We start from the raw sequence: 25,902 nt of genomic DNA, 5'->3' as shown, positions 1-25,902 counted from the left end.
TACGTTCATTCAGTGCGAGTATTGCTGCTCACAAAGGCTGACAAACTACAACTCCCGCAATGCCCCCGAGGCTGGGAGTTGTAGTTCTCACTGGGATCCCCAACACGGCAAATCCCAAGAAATAAACTACAACCCCCATCATGCCCCGCAGAACAGCGGCTGGCAGCCACTGGAGCGAGGCCTGACGGGAGTTGTAGTTCGTCCCAGCATTCCACCTCACGGCCGTTAATCGGAAACAGACTACAACTCCCAGAGCCGCCTGGGGCATGGTCCCTACGGTGTCCGCCGAGTGTCGGCTGCGACCCAGCCACAAAGCGGATCGCCGTTTCGGACGGGGATTAACCCCTGCGGGGCCTCGCTGCGGAAGGAGCGCCGACTCAGAGCCGCCTGTTAGCCGCCGCCATATTTATTGTCCAAGGGGGGAAGAAGCCGAGAGAGCGGGACAGGTAAAGTGCGCTAGCCCCGGGGGAGGGGGGTGGTGCTCCTGGCGGACTCGCAGCGTCGGATTGGCCGCAGCAGATTTGGGTCGGGCCCGGGCTCCGGGCTCCGGCTGCCCCTCAGGCCGGAACCGGAGGATTCAAACCCCCCGAGCGGCCGCTCACTCACAAACCTCAGGAAACTCTTCAGGCCGCTTCCTTTATTCTCAACTTGTCGGGAGGAGGAGGCGGTGGGAGCGGCCCCGGCCCCGGCCGGTAACACCCTCCCCCCCGGCCCAATTGACCACCCCCCCGCCCCATCCCCATTACCACCCCCCCCCCCCCGGCCCATCCCCATTACCTATCCCCGGCCCATCCCCATTACCACCAAACCCCCCCCCGGCCCATTCCCACTAACCTCCCCCCCCGGCCCCATTACCAGCCCCCCCCCCCCCCCCCGGCCCCATTACCCCCCCCCCCCCACACCCCTCCAGCCCATCCCCGTTACCCTCCCGCCGGCCCATCCCTATTGCCCCCGAAACCCCCACACACTCTCCCCACCTCAACCCCCCTGATCTCTCCCTCCCCGACCCACCCGATCTCTCCCTCCCCGACCCCCCCGATCTCTCCCCCCCCGATCTCTCCCTCCCCGACCCCCCGATCTCTCCCTCCCCGACCCCCCCGATCTCTCCCCCCCCGATCTCTCCCTCCCCGACCCCCCCGATCTCTCCCTCCCCGACCCCCCGATCTCTCCCTCCCCGACCCCCCCCGATCTCTCCCTCCCCGACCCCCCCGATCTCTCCCTCCCCGACCCCCCCGATCTCTCCCTCCCCGACCGCCCCGATCTCTCCCTCCCCGACCCCCCCGATCTCTCCCTCCCCGACCCCCCGATCTCTCCCTCCCCGACCCCCCCGATCTCTCCCTCCCCGACCCCCATGATCTCTCCCTCCCCGACCCCCCCGATCTCTCCCTCCCCGACCCCCCCCCGATCTCTCCCTCCCCGACCCCCCCCGATCTCTCCCTCCCCGACCCCCCCGATCTCTCCCTCCCCGACCCCCCCGATCTCTCCTTCCCCGACCCCCCCTTCTCCCCTGTGTGGCCCCCCCCACCCACCCACCTTTCCATCCCACCCCAGGCCACCACCCCCCCTTCCTTGCTCCCTCCACCAGCCTCACACTCTACCCCCTCCCCCCCAATGCCCAGCCAAGTCCCTCCCCCCACCCATCGACATGCCCGCTCTTCACCCTGACTGCTGTTTTGAAGGGAAATGTTTGTTGTGTGATATGTAGTTTGGCTCCTTTTGATGACCTCCTGAGTCATCACCTGGGGTAATGGGGTTCCCACACCTCCTATTCAATGCGCAGGTTGATGTAATGTGCTCCATTTTCTGGGACTCATAGCCACAATGTGCCTTACCTTCCACTCCTGAAATCTAGCATTTTGTCCATCACTGATGTTTGGTTCCCTCCTTTCTTGAAGAGCTGGAGTATGTTTGCTGCCTTCTGTGATTCCAATCCTTGGAAAGGGAACTAGTTTAGAATCTAATGAATTAATGTTTGGTACATTACAAGAGTGACAACAGTTTAAAACTTACTTCATTGACAGTGAAGAGCTTTCAGAAGCCCGGAAGGTGTGAAAGATGTTTTTGAAATTCAATTCCTTCTTCTTGTCCCCCACCCTCTCAAAGCACATGTGGATAAGACAATGATCATAGAAGCATAGGAACTAGGAGCAGGAGTAGGCCGTTTGGTCCTTAGAGCCTGTTCCACCATTCACTATGATCATGGCTGATCCTCTATCGCAACACCATATTCCCACTTTCTCTCCATACTCCTTGATGCGCCTAATATCTGAAAATTTATCTGTTTCTTTCTTGAATATACTCAGTGACCCAGCTTCCACAGGTTCTGTGGTAGAGAATTCCACAGGTTGTCCACCGTCTGAGTGAAGAAATTTTTCCTCATCTCAGTTCTAAATGGCCTGCCCCATATCCTGAGACTGTGGCCCCTGGTTCTAGACTCCCCAACCAGGGGAAACATCCTCCCTGCACCCAGTTAGTCTCAAAAAGCATTGCACCCCTTAGCCACCATTCCACCACTATCTGTTTTCACCCTCTGATTCACTGTTTGCCCCCTTGTCTGCTCTTTTCCCCAATTCCCCTGGTGTCTGCTCCTAACTGAGCTCTATTTTTCAAAGAAAAAAAATGTAAATAGACTATCTTGTTGTGTCTGGAGTGTGTCAGGGACTCCACTCTCCTCTGACCTGATAGCAGGAAGCAGCAACAGCAGAAGCAATGCCTGTTTAAGTTAGGCTGTCTGTCTGTATTGATTTGAGTGCAGTGTGAGCAGCTTGTCTCCTGATCCTTTTTCTATGTCATTTGTTGTGAAATGTAATCCAGGTTATATTATTCTCATCCCTGAGAAAATAATTGATGCAAAAGCTATGCAGGCTAATTAGTTTTAATTTAAAGACATGTGCTTTCATGTAACAGGTTTGAGATGTTAGTGCAATTGATGGAATTAGCGTTGTTGAATGTTACATTTTTAATATGTATATCTCTGTATGAAATATATATAATTATCCTGTAACAGCCTGTGCTGCTTGCCTCGTGTTAGACAGGCAGAAGCTGGGAGTTGGCTGTATGGAGACAATCTGATTGCAGTTTCCTGCTTGTTCTGCTCTGCCCTGCCCTGCCCTGGGGAAGCTGGATGTCGGGGTAAGAGGTTTACATAAGGTGATGCCATTTTTCAACTGACCTTTATTTCTGACTGTTTTATTCACTGCGGCAGCCAGAGTCGCTGTTAAACATGTTGCATATATCAACAGTGATTTGGATTTCTCCTCCACTCATTGCTGAGTTTTCAGAAAGGTAGATTGTGAATCTGTGTCTGGCCTGTGTTGTGTTGTTGTTGGTCAGAATGCACTTTCATTGGATTAACTATCAAAAGGGAGATTCCTCGCTGCATTCTCCTCTGCCCTGTGGTTTGGAAGTTGTACAATCTGTGCTTCAGCAGAGTTGGATATTCCTATGCTATGCTTCTGCCTAGGAAAAGGAGCTGTGAGTGGATTAATCCCGTGTGTGTGTTGTATCAGAGAGAAGTTTCTGAATCTATTTATCACTGGGGCAGGGTGTGATATGAGAGTTGAAGAAGCTGGATCTTTATTTTTGTGAGAATATTTTTGAGGCTGCTGATCATTGTCTTATCCCCGAGTGTCGTGAGATGGTGGGGGGGCAAAAAGAAAGACTTGAATTTCAGTAATGTCTTTCACACCTTCCGAGTGTCTCAAAGCTCTTCACTGTCGATGAAGTAGGTTTTGAAGCATTCTCACTCTTGTAATGTACCAAACATTAATTCCATAGATTCTAGAGTAGTTCCTTTCCCAAACATTGGAATCACAGAAGGTAGCAAACATAATCCTAATCTTCAAGAAAAGAGGGAACCTAATGTCAGTGATGGACAAAGTGTTAGAATCTATTATTAGGGATGTGGTAACAGGGCACTTTGCTGAGTAGTATTATGGTTTGCTGAGTAAAATCAGATTTAGGAAAGGAAAATTGTTTGACAAACCTGCCAGAGTTTTTCTTCTCGAGGCTGTAACTAGTAAGTTGGATAAGGGGGAACCAGTGGATGTGGGATATTTGGAATTTCGGAAAACACTCATTAAAATGCCACGCATGAGGTAACAACACAAAATTAGGGCTTGTGGGATTGGGGCGATAAATTAGCGTGGATTGAGGATTGGTTAATGGACAGGAAAGCGAGAGTAGGAATAAACAGGGTATTTTTGGTTTGGCGAGCTGTAACCTGATTGACATGAGGGGACTGAGTGTAAAGTATCCAAGTTTGCTGATGGTACAAAGTTAGGTTGGGAAGTAAGTGATGAAGAGGCACCTTCACCGCAGAGGAAATACTCAGTGGAGTGAGGAAGAACGTGACAGACCAAATACAATGTGTGAAGTTATCCACTTTGGTGTTAAACATTAAAAAAAAAAGAATATTTTTTAAGTGGTGAGAGATTGGGAAAGTTGGTACTTGTACAAGGCCACCCAGATTCCTCCATGAATGAGCAAGTAATTAGGCAAGCAAATGGTGTGGCAACTTTTGTTAAAATGATTTTGGAGTATTTGAGTAAACGAGAGTTACTACATTTATTCAGGGCATTGGTGAGACCACACCTGGAGTACAGTATGCACTTTTAGTCTCCTTAATTAAAGAAGGACATATTTTCTGTTGAGGGAGTATAACAGGTTCCTGTGAGGACACATTGAATAGACTAGGCCTATATTTCCGGGAGTTTAGAAAAATGAAAGTTGATCTCTTTGAAGCATCTGAAATTCCTACGGGGCTCGACTGGGTAAATATTGGGAGATGTTTCCCTTGGTTGGAGAATCTGTAACCCGGAGTCGCAGCCTCAGAATAAAGGGTGCAACATTTAGGACTGAGATGAAGAGGGTTGTGAATCTTTGAAATTCTCTACTCCAGAGAGTTGCAGATGCTCCATTACTGAGCAAATTCAAGGTTGAGACCATGTTAATTTTTGGGCACTAAAGGAATGATGGGATATGGGGGTTAAAGCAGGAACGGTGGAGTTGAGGTAGAACGTCAGCCAAGATCTTGTTGAATGGTAGAGCAGGTTTGAAGGACCAAATTGCCTACCCGCCTATTTCTTATCTTTTGAAACATGGCAACAAACATCCGTAAATAACGTGATAATCACCAGATCTCTGTGATCTTGGTTGAGATATAAGTAGTGACCAGTACTCGGGGTGAACCCCACCTGTTCTTCAACAAGGGGGATCTCGCCCATCCACCTGACAGTCATTCCCTCGGTGCCAGCCCCTTGGGCCGCCTGGCGTTCCCTCGGTGCCAGCCCCTCGGGCTGCCCGAACCATCTACAAGACGCGTCGCTGCAGCTCACCAAGGCTTCTTCCAAACACGCGACATCTGCTAAAAAAAACAAGGGCAGTAGACACATGGGAACACTGCCATCTGAGAGTTGCCTTCGAAGGCACACGGCATCCTGACTTTGAATTATATCGTTGTTCCTTCATTGTCACTGGGTCAAAATCTTGGAACGCCCTCCCTAATGGCATTCTGGTTGTACCTATTCCACATGGACTGCCACAGTTCAAGAGTGCGGCACCCTGCCACCCTCTCAAGGACAATTTAGGCGTGGCAGTGCTGGCTCACTATACCCACACCCCGTCAATAAATATAAAAACCCCGCTGCTTTTCGGGCTGTTAATTTTTCCAAGTGTACCATCAGGAGCTGCGAGGCTATGGGTGTCCTGAAATGGGTCAAATGGCTCAAGGCTATAACTCCCAGTGTAGCACTATGGGAGTGCCGTGCTGTCGGGGGTGTCAGCACTGTGGGAGTTCCGCGCTGTCGGGGGTGTCAGCACTGTGGGAGTGCCGCGCTGTCGGGGGTGTCAGCACTGTGGGAGTGCCGCGCTGTCGGGGGTGTCAGCACTGTGGGAGTGCCGCGCTGTCGGGGTGTCAGCACTGTGGGAGTGCCGCACTGTTGGGGGTGTCAGCACTGTGGGAGTGCCGCGCTGTCGGGGGTGTCAGCACTGTGGGAGTGCCGTGCTGTCGGGGTGTCAGCACTGCGGGAGTGCCGCGCTGTCGGGGTGTCAGCACTGTGGGAGTGCCGCGCTGTCGGGGTGCCGGCACTGTGGGAGTGCCGCGCTGTCAGAGGGTCGGCACCGAGGGAGTGCCGCGCTGTCGGGTGGTCGGCACCAAGGGAGTGCCGCGCTGTCGGGTGGTCGGCACCGAGGGAGTGCTGCGCTGTCGGGGTGTCAGCACTGTGGGAGTGCCGCGCTGTCGGGGTGTCGGCACTGTGGGAGTGCCGCGCTGTCGGAGGGTCGGCACTGTGGGTGTGCTGCGATGTCGGAGGGTCGGCACTGAGGGAGTGCCGCACTGTCGGGTGGTCGGCACCGAGGGAGTGCCGCGCTGTCGGGTGGTCGGCACCGAGGGAGTGCCGCGCTGTCGGGGGGTCGGCACCGAGGGAGTGCCGCACTGTTGGGGGTCTGCACCGAGGGAGTGCCGCACTGTCGGGGGGTCTGCACCGAGGGAGTGCCGCACTGTCGGGGGTCGGCACCGAGGGAGCGCCGCACTGTCGGGGGGTCGGCACCGAGGGAGCGCCGCACTGTCGGGGGGTCGGCACCGAGGGAGCGCCGCACTGTCGGGGGGCCGGCACCGAGGGGGCGCCGCACTGTCGGGGGATCGGCACCGAGGGAGCGCTGCACTGTCGGGTGGTTGGCACCGAGGGTGCGCCGTGCTGTGAGGGGTCGGCACCAAGGCAGTGCCGCACTGTCGGGGGGTCGGCACTGTGGGAGTGCCGCACTGTCGGGGGGGTCGGCACTGTGGGAGTGCCGCACTGTCGGGTGGTCGGCACCGAGGGAGCTCGTGCTGCTGGGGGCCGGCACCGACGGAGCGCCACACTTTCGGGGGGCTGGCGTCGAGGGAGCGCCACACTGTCGGGGGGGTCGGCACCATGGGAGTGCTGCACTGTCAGGGGGCCGGCACTGAGGGAACTGTCTATTGAATGAGTTGTTGAACCATTTGTGAAATTTGTGGTGTGAGTGTCTGCCTCAACTGGATGTAAACGATTGCATGGCATTATTCAAAGAGCAGGTGCGTTCTTCCCAATATTCTGGTCAATATTTATCCCCCAACAAAAGCAGGTTACCTGGTCCTTAGCACATTGCTGTTAATGGCAGCTTGCTGTCCTAAAATTAACAGCCACATTTCCTACACTACAGCAGTAACCATATTCCTGATATAGCTTGATGGCTGTGAAGCACTTTGGGATCTGAAGTTGTGGAAAGCCCTTTAGAAACACACGTTTCTCTTTTCAGTCTTGTTATGCGTTTTGTTTTGGATTCCCCTGTGCCTCTGTGATAAAAGCTGTGCACTGCTTTCCCCTTGCATGTTTGTGCTTTGTGACATTGGGGTGTTTGTGGAGCTCAGTGATTGCACTGTGTTTGGGTGGTGATTCTGTGTGGTGCCTGAAAGCACTCTTGTCTCATTGTTGGCTTTACCAAGTACATTTAATGAATGGTTGGGCCATGTAGAATTTAAAGGTGTATTTTTGTCAGGAATTTCCGGGGCAGAATGTAAACCCCTGAAGGACGCCAGGATCTGACTGTTTGCAGAGTGTGATGAATGTTCTAAGAGTGGCTTTTGTTGCTGAGTTTAGGGTCCCCACTGCCAGGTGTCTCTTCTTGGGCTGTGAAGAGCCGTTGTTTCTGGTTTGAATATTGTGACCTTTGATGCCTGGTGCTCTTAAAAGCTTTTCTAAATCTTCCTGCCCCATTCTTGAATGTGGTCACCGCTGGCTCCTGCTGGGAATTTTCTTTTAATCTTTCATTGGATGTGAGCGTTGTTGGCAAGACCAGCATTTATGTCCATCACTAGTTGCCCTTGAGAAGGTGGTGGTGGTGAGCTGCCTTCTTGAACTGCTGTAGTCCCTGTGGTGTAGGTACACCCACAGTGCTATTAGGGAGGGAGTTCCAGGATTTCTGACCCAGTGACAGTGAAGGAACGGTGATATATTTCCAAGTCAGGATGATGAGTAGCTTGGAGGGGAACTTCCAGGTGGTGCTGTTCCCATCTATCTGCTGCCCTTGTCCTTCCAGGTGGTAAGAGGTCACAGAAAAATAGTGAGGGCCAGTGGGATCCTGGCAAATTTAATCGGGCTACAAGTAGAATTTTTAAAAACACTTTTATAGATTTGTTGTGATTTATTTCTTCAAAAAGACAGTTTAATACGTAAAACATAAAAAGCAGTAACTGTACACAGTACACCAATATGTTTATTAATTTGCTAACCCATAATAACTTAGCAACTTTTTCTACTTACCTCCTGTTCAATGCCTCTCCCGCTCGCCACTTCCCTCTCCTGAATGTGAGCGTGGGCTTGGGAGAGGGGTGCCGAGAGGGAGGGAGTGAGCTTGGGGGTGAGCTGAGCTCCCAATGGGAGGTTGGGCGGAGGCTTCCAGCAGGAGAGACATGTCAAGTTGAGAGGGTTGGCAAGTTGGGTGGTTTGGAGAGTGAGGCGGTGATTAAGAGGGTCAACGATGGTGTTGCAGGAAAGACGAGTGTGGGCCACAAGCCTGGTGAATATTGCTCTTCTCGGTGATAGAGGTTGCAGGTTTGGAAGGAAGGTTGGTGAGTTGCTGCACTGCATCTTGTAGGTGGTACACACTGCTGCCGCTGTGCATCGATGGTGGAGGGAGTGAATGTTTGTGGATGTGGTGCCAATCAAGTGGGCTGCTTTGTCCTTGATGGTGTCAAGCTTCTTGAGTGTTGTTGGAGCTGCACTCATCCAGTGTTTTCAATATCAGGCTGTACTGAACAGTATACTGTGTTCAATGCAGCAACTCCAGAACTGGGTCTGTGTTTGCTGAGGTGCACAGTGCAAACTCAGAGCATTTGCTTTATGTTTGAGGACAGGTACAGGAAGCAAATCAAAAAGAGGAATTCAGGCAGGGTCAACATGGTTTTATGAAAGGAAAATTGTGTTTGACTAATTTATTAGATTTCTTTGAGGAAGTAACAAGCAACATGGATAAAGTGGAACCTGTAAAAGTGATTTGGAATTTGAGGCATGTGACAAGGTGCTATATTAAAGATTACCATGCAAAATAAGAGCTCGTGGTGTAGGGGATAACTATCACTGGGTTAAAATCCTGGAACTCCCTCCCTAACAGCACTGTGGGTGTACCTACACCACGTGGACTGCAGCGGTTCAAGGAGGCAGCTCACCTTCTCAAGGGCAATGAGGGATGGGCAATATATGCCGGCTTAGCCAGCAGCACCCACGTCCCATGAAAGAATAAATAAAACGCCTTAGAATTAATAAAGGATTGGTTAGCTAAGAGGAAACAGAAACTAGTCATAAATGGGTCATTTTAGGATTGACAAGCTGTAACTAGTGGAGTGTCACAAACATGCAAATTAGGATCATGAGTCGGTCACTTGGCCCCTCAAGCCCGCTCTGCCATTCAATAAGATCATGGCTGATCTGGTTGTAACCTCAACTCCACATTCCCACCTTCCCCACGATAACCTTTCACTTCCTTGCTTATCAAGAATCCATCTACCTCTGCCTTAAAAATATTCAAAGACCCTGCTTCCACTGCCTTTTGAGAAGAGAATGCCAAAGATTCACTACCCTCAAGAGAAATAATTTCTCATCTGTCTTAAATGGGCGACCCTTTATTTTCATACAGTGACCCTGAATTTGTGATTCTCCCACAAGAGGAAACAACTTCTTCACATCCACCTTGTCAAGACTCCTCAGGATCTTGTGTGTTTCAATCAAGTTGCCTCTTACCCTTCTAAACTCCAGTGGACTCAAGCCTAACCTGTCCAACCTTTTCTTATAAGACAACCCATCCATTCCTGTTATTAGGATAGTAAACCTTCTCCAAACTGTTTCTAATGCATTTATGTCCTTAAATAAGGAGAACAATACTGTACAGTGCGCCAGATGTGGTCTCACCTCTGTCTTGTACAACTGAAGCATAACCTTCCTACTTTTGTAAAAGCAAAATACTGTGGATGCTGGAAATCTGAAATAAAAACAGAAAATGCTGGAAAAACTCAGCAGGCCTGACAGCATCTGTGGAGAGAGAAAAACAGAGTTAACTTTTCAAGTCTGTATGACCTTTCTTCAGAGCTCTGAAGAGGGGTCTTACACACTCAAAACGTTAACGCTGTTTCTCTCTCCACAGATGCTGTCAGACCTCCCTACTTCTGTATTTAATTCCCTTCACAATAAATGATAACGTTCTATTAGCTTTACGAATTACTACCTAGGCACCCCTAGGTATCTGCAGTCATAATGTGATTGAATTTTACGTTTGTTTTGGGGGACGGACCAGTGCGCCCAGGACTAGTATTTTAAACTTAATAAGGCCAATTATGGGGGCATGAAAACAGAGCCAGCTAAAGTGAACTGGCAAATGAGCTTAAGGGAGAGGTCAATGCAAGTTCAGTTGCAAACATTTAAAGGGACATTTCAGAATACACAGAATATATACATTCCAATGAGAAAGAAACATTCCAAGCGGATCACCTACCACCTGTGGTTAACTAAAAAAGTTAAAGACAGAATCAAACTTAAAGAAAAAACCACATTATTGTGCAAAGACGGGTGGCAGGTCAGAAGATTGGAAAGAATATAAAGAACAGGAAAGAATGACAAAAAGATTAATAAGGAAGGAAAAATTAGAGTGCGAGAGAAAGCCAGCTAGCAATATAAAGATGAGTAGCAGGAGTTTCTGTAGATATTTAGATATCCTGACTTGGAAATAAAAGTCAGGATATATAATCTTGGACCTTTACCTTGGATGCCATTCTGACTTGGAAATATATCGCCGTTCCTTCGCTGCTGCTGGGTCAAAATCCCGGAACTCCCTTCCTAAGAGCACTGTGGGTGTACCTATACTTACATGCACTGCAACGGTTCAAGAAGGCAGCTCATCATCATCTTCTCAAGGGCAATTAGGGATGGGCAATAAATGTTGTCCCAGTCAATGAAATCCACATCCTATGAATTAATTAAAAAATGAAAAGAGTTAACAAAATGAGCATTGGTCCTATTGAGAGACCGTCTGGGGAATTGATAATGATAAGTAGGGAGATGGCTGATGAATTGAACAGGTCTTTTGCATCGGTCTTCACTTTCGAGGATGCAAGTAACATCCTTCCATTTCCTGATTTACAGCTATTTCTGGACAGGGAGGAACTCAGGAAAATTATAATCAGGGAAGTGGTATTGAGCAAATTGTTAGAGCGGTGGGCTGATAAAGCCCCCAGGTGTGGGTGGACTTCACCCTAAGGTCTTGAAATAAGTGACTAGTGAGATGGTTGATACGTTGGTTTTAATTTTTCAAAATTCCCTAGATTTGGGGAAGGTTCCATTAGATTGGAAAATAGCAAATGTAACTCCTTTATTCAAAAAGGGAGGGAGACCAAAAGCAGGAAACTACAGGCCAGTTAGCCTAACGTCTGTCATAGGGAAAATATTAGAAGCTATTATTAAAGATGTTACAGCAGGGCACTTAGAATAATTCAGGGTAATCAGGCAGAGTCAACATGGTTTTGTGAAAGGGAAAACAAGTTTAACTAATTTATTGGAATTCTTTGAAGAAGTCACATGTGCTGTGGATAAAGGAGAACCAATGGATGTACTGTACTTAGATTTCCAGAAAGCATTTAATAACGTGCCACATCAAAGGTGTTATGACCCCAGCTGATGTTACTACTGGACAAGTCAGATCCTAGGGTGGAACCTGGCTTGATAGATCCTAAGTTTTATTTTATGTTTAGAAATATGTAGGGCGGCTACTGAACAGAGTCACAGGAGTCAGCTGATGAAATTTTAACAAAAGAAAATAAAAATTTAATAAACAAAAGATGAACCAAATGACAGAGATAAAAGCAAAGAACTGCGGATGCTGGAAATCCAAAACAAAAGCAGAAACAGAAATACCTCGAAAAACTCAGCAGGTCTGGCAGCGTCAGCGGAGAAGAGCACAGTTGATGTTTGAGGACTCGAAACGTCAACTGTGCTCTTCTCCACCAATGAACTAAATGACAATATTCCTTTACCCACACCTTAAACCTTCATAGACCTATTCAGATTCATAAAGATAACACAAGTTACAAAAGGTATCATATACCCTAAAGTTCACCGTAAGACCGGCATTGACTCTTATATCTGCTTATATCTGAAGAGTTCTCTGTATCTAAACAAAACATCCTTGCTACATTATGCAATGAGTTGCAGTGTGATGTCCTCTGCCTGCAGGAGACACATAGAGGAAGTGAGAACAACCGCCCAAAAATACCAGGAATGTTCCTGGTTATTGAAAGACCTCATCGACAATATGGCAGTGCTGTATTTGTTAGAGCTGGTTCAGTTGTAGAAGCTACTCCTAAAACAGAGAAGGACAACATCGAAATTCTAACTGTAGAGCTGAGCAAAGTAGTAGTGACCTCGGTGTACATGCCACCTGGCATAGATTTCAGCGTCTCTAACCCTGTACCCAACCTGCACAGTAAACCACAGATCATCATTGGAGACTTTAATAGCCACAGTACCCAATGGGGGTGCAAGGAGTCTAACAACGATGGAGAAGCAGTCGAAGAACGGATGGACGCTAACTAGCTTAGTCTCATCCAAGATCCTAAAGTGCCAGTCTCCTTCCACAGTGCCCACTGGGTTATAACCCAGATCTTGCCATTGTCAGCAACGACATCGCTGGCCTCTGCAAGAAGCTTGTCACAGACCCAATACCACAGACACAACACCGTCCTATTGGTATCCAGGTAAATGCAGCAGTGTTACCAACCGTCGTACCATTCAAAAGGCGCTTCTGCTTCAAGAAGGCCAATTGGATCGGCTTCATACGAGCACTTGACCGCAAGGTTAAACGCATTAAATCATTACCTGAGCACTACAACCTGCTTGCAAAAGCTGTCCAGAAAACAGCCAGAAGGAAGATCCCCTGAGGTTGGAGAGCACACTACATCTCTGGTCTCACCAAGGAGAATGCTGAACACTACTGGGATGTCTCAATGTTTGAATCTGACCCCTTCTCAGAGGAAAGAATATCTACCAGTGAGAGGGTGATGTTAAGTATTTCTCAAGAGCATCAAAACACCTGGGACACCTTGATAGAGACAACAGATCTTACAAAAAACATCAAGAAGGCATGGTCTCTCATATGCAAACATGGAGGTGATCCCAGGAAAGCTGCCCAACATCCAAATGTGTCTGCAAACTAGGTTGCACCCAGTTGCTCCTAAATGGAAAAATCAACAAGAAATAACCAAGAGCACAACTAGATAGGAAGCAGTACAGTGATGACCCTGGCTTCACTGGACCATGTACCATGGAAGAGTTGGAAACTGGTATATCTAGTCTAAAACATGGGAAAGCAATTGGTCTTGACAACGTAGCAACGGAGCAGATAAAGCATTTTGGACAGCAAGCAAAGAAATGGCTCCTATCATTGTTCAGCCACTGCCAGGCAACAGGCAACAATTACCTAATATTTGGCAGAAGGCACATGTAATAGCACTGTTAAAGCCCGGAAAAGATCCCTCAGATCCTAAGAGTTTTCGGCCAATTTCACTGCTTTGCCACACCAGTCAGCTGTTTGAATGCCTGATACTCAATAGGATAGCACCAAGTGTACATGAGAAGATCATTCCAGAGCAGGCAGGTTTCCACCCCGGCAAATCAACAACAAGCCAACTGCTCAACCTCACACAACATATCGAAGATGGTTTTGAGCAAGGGACGGTAACAGGTGCTGTTTTTGTAGACCTGTCAGCAGCATACGATACAGTGAACCATAGATGTCTCCTCTGCAAGATCCTAGAGATGACAAAAGATATTTACTTAACAGAGCTGTTAGAAAGCATGCTTCAGAATCGCTGGTTCTATGTTGAACCAGGTGGGAAGCGCAGCAGGTGGCATATTCAGAAGAATGGTCTTCCTCAGGGAAGAGTGCTTGCAACGCTGCTGTACAATATCTACACGAATGACCAACCTATAGACGGTGTCACACGCCATTTTATTTATGCTGATGACTTATGTGTCACTGCCCAAAGCACTGATTTTAACACCGTGGAGAAAACGCTTTCTGAGGCCTTGCAGGGGCTAACATCCTGCTATGAAGAAAACCACCTTCACGCAAACCCATCAAAGACGCAAGTTTGTGCATTCCACCTCAGAAACCGTGTAGCCAAACGCCAACTTAAAGTAACCTGGTGTGCAGCAACACTGACGCATTACGAGCAACCGATCTACTTAGGAGTCACCCTTGAAGTCACCCTTAGGAGTCATGCCTCACCTTCAAGAACCACATCGAAAAGACAAAGGCAAAAGTGAGCACACAAAACAACACCCTGAATAAGCTCACTAACGCAAAATGGGGAGCAAGCTCGAAAACATTGTGAACCAGTGCCCTTGCTCTTTGCTATTCCACTGCTGAATATGCCGGCCCTGCATGGGAAAGATCTACTCATGCTAAGAAGATGGATGCCATTCTGAATGCAAGCTGCCGACTTATCACAGGTTGTTTAAAACCAGCAAACACCTATAATTCCTGGTGGGTATCGCTCCCCCTGATATAACAAGAATGGTAGCCAGCAAGAAAGGGCGATTCTGTCAAACATCAGATGAGAGGCACCCTCTACATGGTCATACACCTACACCCAGCTGCCTAAAGTCAAGGAAGAGCTTCATGAACAGTGTTGTTCCATTACAATCAACCCCATCTGAAGCCCGCATCACCTTGTGGAAAGACCGGTTCGCCAGTCTCGAACAACCCCCAGTGATGGAAATTCTGCCAGATGAAAGCCTTCCCCTCGGAGCTAATTGCAACTGAGCAACCTGGAAGTGCCTTAACAGACTTAGGACTGGTGTAGGTCGTTCAAAGGTGTCACTAAGCAAATGGGGATATACAACCAGCCCGACAATTTGTGAATGTGGAACTGAGCCACAGACTATGCAACATCTCCTGCAATGCCTATCGCTAGAGGAACCCTGCACTGTTGCAGATCTTGCCAAATTCAACAACAAGGCTCAAAAATGTGTCCAGTTCTGGCTGGGCCATGTATAGACTGTCTCTGGACACGATAAGAAGTCTGTAAGCAAACAGTCCATGTAAACCAATAGGTGACCTGTGGTCAGACACACCACACTCTGAAATCAAGTGACAGATGCTGCTTCAAACAGATGCTATGGATCTTTCATCAACCCACTCCAGACGCTTGTCTCACCGTGAGCCAACCAGTCTCGCTGAACTCCACCTTTCTCCCAAGGGTTTCCAATCTCAATGCTCAAAGAACTCGCTTTGGAATCTTCTCCCAAACATCACTTTCACTCTGACATCTTTGACAGGGATCCACTTACAGGGTTTCAATCTCTCCTTCTGATGTTCCTGTCCCCTGGATCACCATGTGCATTTAAGCTTTACCTTCCACACCCACTCTCTCGGATACTTAGCTGTGCCAACAGAACACCACATGCCCATGGTAAGGAGTCACAAACCTTTCGCTGTTTCCTCAGATGATCTGGCTTCTCACAAGCCCACTTTGCCTTGAGTCTGCTTCCTGCAGCTTTCTCTGTAACTTGGAGCTTTTCCCTCTGCTCCTTGCTTTGGCTTCCACTGAACAGAATCTTGTTCCAGATTCCTGTCCTTGTCCTTTGACTTAACATAAAGAGCTTATTGTGACCGTTCTCTTTTTTCTTTAGGACCTACTCCCTGCAGTTCCCTCTCCCAGCAGACCACTGACAACTTGGTATCTCACTTGAGATCCAGAACTCGCTTGACATTCACTGTTGCTTTAACTTTTGAGAACTCATCTCAGATTCTTAGATTTATTTTCCGCAACAATCTGCTAGTATGTCAGCTAGAGAGACTTGCTCTGCTCCCTTCACCTGAGAGCATAATCACCAGCTGAACTCAAACCGCTTTCTATTTCTGTGTCTGTGGGCCCCCTGTTGCTACTTCAAGAGTCATAAAACCTGATTAGAATGCAGATATACAAACAAACCCACAGACTTGCAGGCAACATTCTTCTAAGTGAAACTAGACCCAGTTTTTTTCCCTTTTAACCAACAAATAAAACCTATAACTTAAAGTTAAAACTATAGCTTATTCCAAACTCCCACAAATGCAACTTATTAACCTTTGTTAGGAACTAGTTACAGGTTATTGCGGAAAATTTAAGCTCATGGTGTAGGATCACACCTGGAGTATTGTGTACAGTACTAGTCTCCTTATTTAAGGAAAGGTGTAAATGCAGTAGAAGCTGTTCAGAGAAGGTTTATTAGACTAATACCAGGAATGGGTGGGTTGTCTTATGAGGAAAGGTTGGACAGGAGAGACTTGTACCTGCTGGAGTTTAGAAGAGTAAGAGGCGACTTAATTGAAACATATGAGATCCTGAGGGGTTTTGACAGGGTGGATCTGGAGAGGATGTTTCCTCTTGTGGGAGAATCTCAAACTAGGGGTCGTTGTTTAAAAATAAGGGGTCACTCATCTTAGACAGATGAGGAATTTTTCTCTGAGGGCCATAGGTCTTTGGAACTTTCTTCCTCAAAAGGTGATGAAAGCAGAGTCTTTGAATATTTTTAAGGCCGAGCGAGGTAGATTCTTGACTAACAAGGGGGTGAAAGATTATTGGGGGATTGGGGAGGAATATAGGGTTGAGGTTACAATCAGATCAGCCATGATCTTATTGAATGGCGGAGCAGGATCGAGGGGCCGAGTGGCCTACTCCTTCGCATGATCGTATGTACCTGCATACTCAGCTTTGCGATTCATGCACTAGGACACTCAGATCCTTCTGCATCTCAGAGCTTTGCAATCTCTCACCATTTAGATAATATGCTTTTTTTATTCTTCCTGCCAAAATGGACAATTACAAATTTTCCCACTTTGTACCCCATTTGCCAGATCCTTGCCCACTCAGTTAGCCTATCTATATCCCTTTGTAGCCTCCTTATGTCCTCTTCACAACTTACTTTCCTACAGGGATCGATGCTGGGGCCTCATCTATTTACGATCTATATCAATGACTAGGATGAAGGGACGGAATGTATGGTTGCTAAATTTGCTGATGACACAAAGATAAGTAGGAAATTAAGTCACGAGGACATAAGGAGTCTGCAAAGGGATACAGATAGGTTCAGTGAATGGGCAAAAATTTGGCAGATGGAGTATAATGTGGGAAAATGTGAACTTGATTACTTTGGCAGTCAGCAAAGAAGTATTATCCAAATGCTGGAAGAGCTCTGTCATACAGAAGGATCTGGGTCTCCTGGTGCATGAAAAGTTAGAATGCAAGTACAGTAAGTGATTAGGAAGGCAAATGGGATATTGTTTATTGCAAGGGGAATGGAATATAAAAGTAGGGATGTTTTGCTACAGTTGTACAGGCTATTAGTGAGACCACATCAAGAGTACAGTGTACAGTTTGGGTCTCCATACCTAACAATACGATTGCATTAGAAGCAGTTCAGAGAACATTCACTTGACTGATTTCCTTGGATAAAGACGTTACCTTATGAGGAAATATTGAACTGGTTTGGCATCTATCTATTGCAGTTTAGAAGAATGAGAGGTCATTTTATTGAAATATATAAGATCTTGAGGGGACTAGATGGGGTGGATACTGAGAGGATGTTTCCACCTATGGGACAGACTAGAACTAGAGGGTGCTATTAAAAATAAGAGGTCTCCCATTTAAGACAGATGAGGAGAAATTTTTTTGTAGTGGGTTGTTAGTCTGTGGAATTCTCTTCTTCAGTGAACAATGGAGACAGGGCCATTAAATATTTTTTTTCAGCTGAGTTAGACAGATTCCTAATTGATAAGGGAGTCATGAGCGTAGAGTCCACAATCAGATCAGCCCTGATCTTATCAAATGGTGGAGCAGGCTCAAGGGGCTGATAAACCAATCCCTGCACCTAATTTGTATGTTCGTATGAATGAAATGTTGGCCTTTATTGGAGCGCAAGTGAAACATGATGTATAAAGTTCTGGTCAGTCTCCATTTTGAATAACTGTGCTCAGTTCTGGACACTGCCCCTCAGGAAGGATATAGTTTGGCTTTGGAGGGGGTGCAGCACAGATGCACCAGAATGATACCTGGGTTAAGTTATGAGGACAGATTGCAGATTTGAGGTTTGTATTCCTTTGGGTTTCGAAAGTGTTAATCAAGGTGTTTAAAATAGTAATAGGATTCGATAGGACGTAATCTTAAATTGCGTGCCAGGCTGCTCAGGGTGATGTCAGGAAACACTTCTTCACACACACACACACACGAGTGGAAATCTGGAACTCTTCCCCCAAAAGGCTGTGGATGCTGGGGATTAATTAAAATTGAGTTTAGTGTGAAGATGGCAAGGATGTAGATCTAAGACGATAGATGGGGCTGAGGTACAGATCAGCTATGATCTAATAGAGTGGTGAAACGGGCTTGAGGGGGAAACGGGCTTGAGGGGCTGAATGATCTCCGGTTCCCTTTCCTCAAGAATTGACACACTGATTCTGTGGCGATGTAGAGAATCTCCAGTGTGTCTCGAGGCTGTTCTTCCAGCTGGGCTGTGTTTGCAATATTTCAGCCGTATTCTCCTGGGAAGGGATTAATTTTGATCCCGGCTGAAATTAATGGTGGGATAAGAGGTTATTTCTGACTCGGGGTGGGAATCTGGCCCGGATCCTTTGAGAGATCCCAAAGGTTATTTGAGGTAGTCCTGTGCTCTCTGGGGTTAAATAAGCAGCCACTTGAGATTACTGTGCAATTCAGCAGTGAGCTTCTACATTGGAATCGTGCTTCCGTAGACAAAACTAGTTTTCGATTCAAATTTGTTTCTGTGTTTCAAATGGATCACATTGGGAATATCTGACTGTGTGTTCACACACAGTGGCCCAGTGGTTATGGAAATCCAGAGATGGTGAGTTTGAATTGGCCTGGGAAATTGAGTTAATTAAATCTGGTAATTGCAGGCACACAGCATAAATGCTGTAGGTAATATTTTGTTGAGTCATCAGTGAGAATCAGCAAGTTGTTTACGAATAACTTGCTTCCCAACTATTGGCAGCTTTCCCCATCCACAATATCAATTCACTTCACTTAACCTTGTTTACTGTAAATAAGAGACTAGAATAAACATTCCAACATGACATCAGTAACACCCATTATATTTATGTACTGGAGCCCTATAGAGGCTCTCCTGTATGGTCCAAGTCTCTATTGAGTATCTGCAAAATGGGAAAAAAATTGAATGCATTTGCAATTTGCACAGCTACACTTTACAAATTAATGATTCAAATCAGGGTCCTGCCTGCTCTCAGGTGGATGTGAAAGATTCCATGGTCATTATTTCGGAGAAGAGCAGGGGAGTTCTCCCTGGTGTCCTGTCAATAATTTACCCCTCAACCAACCTCATGGGGAAAAAAATGAGGAGGACGACAACATGCAGGAGAGTGGAGTTAAGACCACAATCAGATCAGCCATGATCTTATTGAATGGCTGAGCAGGCTGGAGAGGCCGGATGGCTGCCTACTCCTTTTTCTTGTGCTCTTATCTCATTGTTGTTTGTTAGAGGAGAATCAGTAATCAGTGCTCGGTTATCAGAGTCCTGGCTGACTGTATTTACAGCCCCACCCCCATTTCCCCTCTCTGTATCAGAGTCTGGAGAACACTTTTAGCTCTTGATAAAAACAAAAAACTGCGGATGCTGGAAATCCAAAACAGAAACAGAAATACCTGGAAAAACTCAGCAGGTCTAGCAGCATCGGCGGAGAAGAAAAGAGTTGACGTTTCGAGTCCTCATGACCCTTCAACAGAAGTTCTGTTGAAGGGTCATGAGGACTCGAAACGTCAATTTTGTTCTTCTCCGCCGATGCTGCCGGACCTGCTGACTTTTAGCTCTTGCCTATTCTTTCTGACATCAGATTCCTCACACCATTTGGCCCCTAAGGTTTAATTCATGTCGCTAAGCCATTGAGCAAGTTCAATCTTTTTGTAAAAAACCTTTCTTGCGCACCTGATCAACTTGTGCATTTTAAGATTTTTAAAAATTCATTCATGGGATGTGGCTAGACCAGCGTTTATTGCCCGTCCCTAATTGCCCTTGTTCAGAGGATATTCAAGAGTCAACCACGTTTTTGTGGGTCTGGTGTCATATGTAGGCCAAAACAGGTAAGGACAGCAGATTTCCATCCCTAAAGGACATTAGTGAACCAGATGGGTTTTTACGACAATCGACAGTGGTTTTGTGATCATCATCAGACTTTTAATTCCAGATTTTTATTGAATTCAAATTTCACATCTGCCGTGGTGGGATTTGAACTCAGGTCCAAAGAGCATTACCCTGGGTAATACCTGGGTCTCTGGAATACCAGTCCAGTGACAATACCATTATGCCACCACCTCCCCAAAATGGTACCTGATGGATCTTCACTGGAAAGCGGTCAAGGTTTCTGGTGTTGAGCCAGCTCCTTTAAAATTGTGTAACTTTCCTAGGGAGTCCTGGCATGAGGTCCCAGGTCAGCGACACAGTTTAGCTCGTATCAGAAAGCTTTTGAGCTATGGAACGTGGACTAATTGGATCGGCCTGTGAAAGAATCAACATAGACATGATGCGCCAAATGGCCTCCTCCTGTGCTGTAAGATTCTATATAGAAAATACCTTGAAGCACGTTAAGATTGCACTTTCCGTTAGCTGTCACTGGGAGGGTTGCACATTGAACACAGGGCGACTCTCGAGTGCAATCTTAATGTGCTTCATGGTATTTTCTATATAAAATCTTAGAGCACAGGAGGCCATTTGGTGCATCATAGAATCATAGAAAAGTTACAGCATAGAAGGAGGCCATTCAGCCCAGCACGAGGACACCCAGGTGCCCTTTCTAATCCCACCTTCCTGCACCCGGCCCATAGCCCTGCAGCTTACAGCACGTAAGGTGCAGATCTAGATACTTTTTAAAAGAGTTTAGAGTTTCTGCCTCTACCACCAACTTCGGCAGCGATTTCCAGACACCCACTACCCTCTTCGTAATTCATGAATCCATGAATTACGTATTACTCTTGAATCCTCCATCTTAGGAGTCAGAATGAACCTTGATATTAGCTTACATTACCATTCTTATTATATTGTGATTTGAGCCTCAACTTTATTAAATTACACAAAAAGTATTTTAAAATCTTATAACTTTAAATCAATGCATCAAATTCATCAGTTCTTTCTGAACCCAGACACTATGAGTAATGTGTACAAGGAAATTACATGTACATATTCTTACCAGATATTAAAACCAATGTTTCAACCTTCATATTTAACAACGTTAAAAAGGTCTACACTATTGAAGTTCTTACAAAGACTACGAAACTATTTAGTGTTAAGATTATCTGTATATTTTTAAAGTGAATAGGCAATGAACTAAAATTTACACAACCAGAATTGACTTAACTAAGCAGCATCAGAAAATAATGGACACATTTACTGCCAAACCCAATGTGCTATACCAATTTATATTAAGCAGGCCAAATCAGTAGCTAAGGAATAGGCACAGGAAAAGCAAAATAAAAATTAAGTGGGATGAGGATATGCAAGAACAAGCATCAGACTGGTCATTTCACAAGTAAAAGTGCAACACTAAATAAGATGCATGACCACAAACGGCATTAAATAATTAAAAACAGTGCTTGAAAAAATAAGTTTCATTAAAAGCACAAAAACACAACCACGCATACATGGACAACTATCAAAAACTCTATCAACACAATTACTGGAGTAAAGGGAGGATGCCCAGGTGTACACTGACTTGGTAAACCAATAATGAACAGCGGCACAGATGCTTTACTATCTGTGAATGCAACTTGAAAGCACGCAAGAGTGCCCTTTGAAGTGAAGCTCATACACTAGTGAGCTAGAAGAACCATACACTTTTTACTTTATGTTCAGAAACAGACACTTCATGGATCTCAGTGGCTGAGTAGCTCAGTGAGTCAGCTGCTTACATGTGGAGCAGCCCATGGAGCTTAAACTATTCACAGTTCCTCTCTCCCCAAAACCCTGTGCTCTTATGCTATAATCACCATGATGCCTCATCACTACAATGTGGTGAATGTGAATACCACAGCAGCAAACATTTCAACATAAGTAAACAGCTCCACACAATGATTATCAGGCTGCAACATTCAGATGATCAGCAGAGGCTAAGTGAAAGAGATGGTATGCAATTAGTAACTATTTGCACTCAAATTCTGAAACTCCAAGTTAGGAGAGTAGCCAAGGTCAAATGAATGTAACTTGTATAAAATAAAACGAAATGGGTATGTCTGTGTTGATTCTTTCACAGATTGATCCAATTGGCCCCACCCCTATTCTTCCCCCAGATTCCCACAAAATTTTCTTTACTAATCTTTATCCAATTCATTTTGAAAGTTGTTATTGCATCTACTTTCACTGTCTTTTCAGGCAGCGTGTTCCAGATCACAGCATCACACTCTTTAAAAATAAAGATTTCTCATCTGCGCCTCCAGTTACGTTATATTAGATTTCTTCAAACTCCTGCAGATATTGACTCTTGCACAAAGGTTACATGGCCTCCAGACCTACAATGAGAGGCGAAGGGAGCAGCATGTGAGGAGGGAGGGGGGCGTGGGGAGGATTGTTGTAGGGAGAGGCACTGGGGGCAGTGGGGAATGGCATGTGGGGAGTGGTGCTGCGGTGGTGGGGGGGTGAGTGGGCTACATTTGAACTGGGCTTGGACCAGTGTCCTGAGCAATCGTATTACGAGGTCAGTGGACAGGACTTTAAACTAACAGGAGTGGGAAGGAGGGTTTGGGTGAAGGAAGATTAGAAATCCAAAGGAAAAAGTTGAGGCATCTCAAGAGTAGAGTAATGTGAGTAGTGACAAGCAAAATGGGACAGGAATGGACGGGGAGTTTAAGAAAAATTGTACATCTAAGAATAAGTAAGGACATTGCAGGGAATGGAAGTAAAAAAAATGAAATTACAGTTTCTTTATCTGAATGTACAAAGTATCTGCAATAAGAGAGTTGAACTAGTGGCACAAGTTATCTCAAGGTGATCAAAGTTGGGAAATAAATATTCCAATACACACACGATTTTGGAAAGACAGACAAAATGGGAAAGGAGGCGGAATAGCCCTGATAGTAAAGGATGACATGAGGACCTTAGAGAGAAAGGATCTGGCCTCAGAAGATCATGAAGAATCAGTATGGGTAGAAATTAGAAATAGCAAGAGCTAGAAAACACTGGTGGGAGTAATTTATAGTCCCATTAACAGTGGTTAGGCGGAGGGGCATGTTAGTGGGGTGGTGAAAAAGGTATATGGGACACTTGCCTTTATCAATTGAGGCATAGATTACAAAAGTAGGGAGGTCATGTTGGAGTTGTATAGAACCTTGGTGAGGCCACAGCTGGAGTACTGTGTGCAGCTCTGGTTGCCACATTATAGGAAGGATGTGGAGGGGGTGCAGAAGAGATTCATCAGGATATTGCCTGGGATGAAACGTTTAAGTTATGAAGAGAGGTTGGATAGACTTGGGTTGTTTTCGTTAGAGCAGAGAAGACTGAGGGGCGACCTGATCAAGATGTACAAGATTATGAGGGGCATGGACAGGGTGGAGAGGGAGCAGCTGTTCCCCTTAGTTGAAGGGTCAGTCACAAAGGAGCATAAGTTCAAGATGAGGGGCAGGAGGTTTAGGGGGGATGTGAGGAAAAACTTTTTTACCCAGAGGGTGGTGACGGTCTGGAATACGCTGCCTGGGAGGGTGGTGGAGGCGGGTTGCCTCACATTCTTTGAAAAGTACCTGGATGAGCACTTGGCACGTCATAACATTCAAGGCTTTGGGCCAAGTGCTGGTAAATGGGATTAGGTAGGTAGGTCAGGTGTTTCTCATGTGTCAGTGCAGACTCGGGCCAAAGGGCCTCTTCTGCACTGTGATTCCGTGATAATCTTTGTGTGAAAGGCTTAGAGGGAATGGAATTCTCAAAGTGCATTCAGGAGAGCTTTTTGAGCCAGCACATAGTAAGTCCTACAAGAGAAAGGGCGGTACTGGACCTAATCTTAGGGAATGAAGCCGGGCAAGTGGTAGAAGTGTCAGTGGGGGAGCATTTCGGGGATAATGGCCATAACTCTAAGGTTTAAGGTTGTTATGGGAAAGGACAAAGATGGACTGGAAATTAAGGTCCTGAATTGGGGACGGCTGATTTCAATGTAAGACGAGATAGGATCTGGCCAAAGTGGACTGGGAGCAGCTACTTGTACATAAAACCATTGGGGTATCATTCAAAAAGGAAATAGTGAGAGTTCAGGGCCACCCTGTTCCCTAAAGCTGAAGGGTAGGACCAACAAGTCAGGGAACCCTGGATGTCAAGGGATACAGAGGATTGGATAAGGAAAAAAACGGAGGCTTATGGCAGAAACAGAGGGTTGAAAGCAGCAGAAGGCAGAGGAGCATAGAATGTGTAGGGGGCGTACTTAAAAAAAATAGTAATTAGGAGAGTGAAGCGGAGGCATAAAAAATCACTGGCAGGCATGCTAAAGGAAAATCCCCAAGGCATTTCATAAATATATTTAGGGCAAGAGGATAACCAGGGAAAGAGAGGGACCAAAGTGGCAATCTGTGTGTGGAGTCAGGATATAGGTGAGGTTTTAAATGATTACTTTTCATCGGTGTTCACTATGGAGAAGGACAATGTAGGTGTAGAAATCAGGGAGGGGGACTGTGATATACTTGAACAAATTAGCATTGAAAGGGAGGAGGCATTAGTGGGCTCAAAAGTGGATAAATCCCCAGGCCCAGATGAGATGTGTCCCAGGCTATGTGAGGCAAGGGAGGAGATTGTCGGGGCTCTGACATTCTGCCACAGGAGAGGTGCCAGAGGACTGGAGGACAGCGAATGTGGCACCGTTGTTCAAGAAGGATAGTAGGTATAAACCAAGTATAATTACAGGCCAGTGAGTCTAACATCAGTGATAGGGAAACTATTGGAAAAAATTCTGAAGGACAGGATTAATCTCCAGTTGGAGAGACAGGGATTAATTGGGGATAGTCAGCATGTCTTTGTCAGGGGGAGACCATGTCTAACAAATTTGTTTGAATTTTTCGAGGAGGTGACAGTTGTGTGGATGAGGGTAGTGTAGTTGATGTAGTCTACATGGACTTCAGTAAGGCTTTTGACAAGGTCCTGCAAGGGAGATTGGTCAAGAAGGTAAGAGCCTATGGGATCCAGGGCAATTTGGCAAATTAGATCCAAAATTGTCTTAGTGGCAGGAGACAGAGGGTGATGATTGTGTTTTTGAGATTGGAAGTCTGTGATGAGTGATTTACCGCAGGGATCAGTGCTGGGACCCATACTGTTTGTAGTGTATGTTAATTATTTAGACGTGAATATAGGAGGTATGATCAGTAAGTTTGCAGATGACATGAAAATTGGTGGTGTCGTAAGTAGTGAGGAGGAAAGCCTTAGATTACATGATGATATAGATGGGCTGGTAAGATGGGCAGAGCAGTGGCAAATGGAATTTAATCCTGAGAAGTGTGAGGTGATGCATTTTGGGAGGACTAACACAGCAAGGGAATACACAATGAATGGTAGGATCCTAGGAAGTACAGAGGATCAGAGGGACCTTGATGTGCATGTCCACCAGTCCCTTAAGGTAGCGGGACAGGTAGATAAGGTGTTTAAGAAGGCATGTGGGATACTTGCCTTTATTAGCCGAGCCATTGAATATAAGAGCAAGGAGGTTATGTTGGAGCTATATAAAACGCTAGTTAGGCCACAGCAGGAGTACTGTGTGTAGTTCTGGTCACCACACTTTACGAAGAATGTGATTGCACTGGAGAGGGTGCAGAGGAGATTCACCAGGATGTTGCCTGGGCTGGAGAATTTCAGCTATGAAGAGAAACTG

The 25,902-nt window shown here is 46.3% G+C and overlaps 1 protein-coding gene across 2 annotated transcripts in view; it reads left to right on the top strand.

The window, feature by feature from the left end:
- The first annotated feature begins 281 nt into the window (after nt 1-281).
- The window catches only part of zgc:86598 (STKc_CK2_alpha domain-containing protein), a 99,703-nt gene continuing 74,082 nt past the window's right edge, over nt 282-25,902 (top strand). The window contains exon 1 of one of the 2 annotated variants that reach the window (XM_041185127.1): nt 282-446. The gene's annotated coding sequence lies outside the window, so the exon portion shown is untranslated. The remainder of the gene's footprint in view (nt 447-25,902) is intronic. The other variant, XM_041185125.1, reaches the window with a different exon arrangement.

The sequence above is a fragment of the Carcharodon carcharias genome, chromosome 3 (genome assembly GCF_017639515.1).
Source record: "Carcharodon carcharias isolate sCarCar2 chromosome 3, sCarCar2.pri, whole genome shotgun sequence".
In the NCBI taxonomy this organism is placed as follows: domain Eukaryota; kingdom Metazoa; phylum Chordata; class Chondrichthyes; order Lamniformes; family Lamnidae; genus Carcharodon; species Carcharodon carcharias.
The sequence above is the reverse complement of the archived record's forward strand: the minus strand, read 5'-3'. Positions and strand labels throughout refer to the sequence as shown.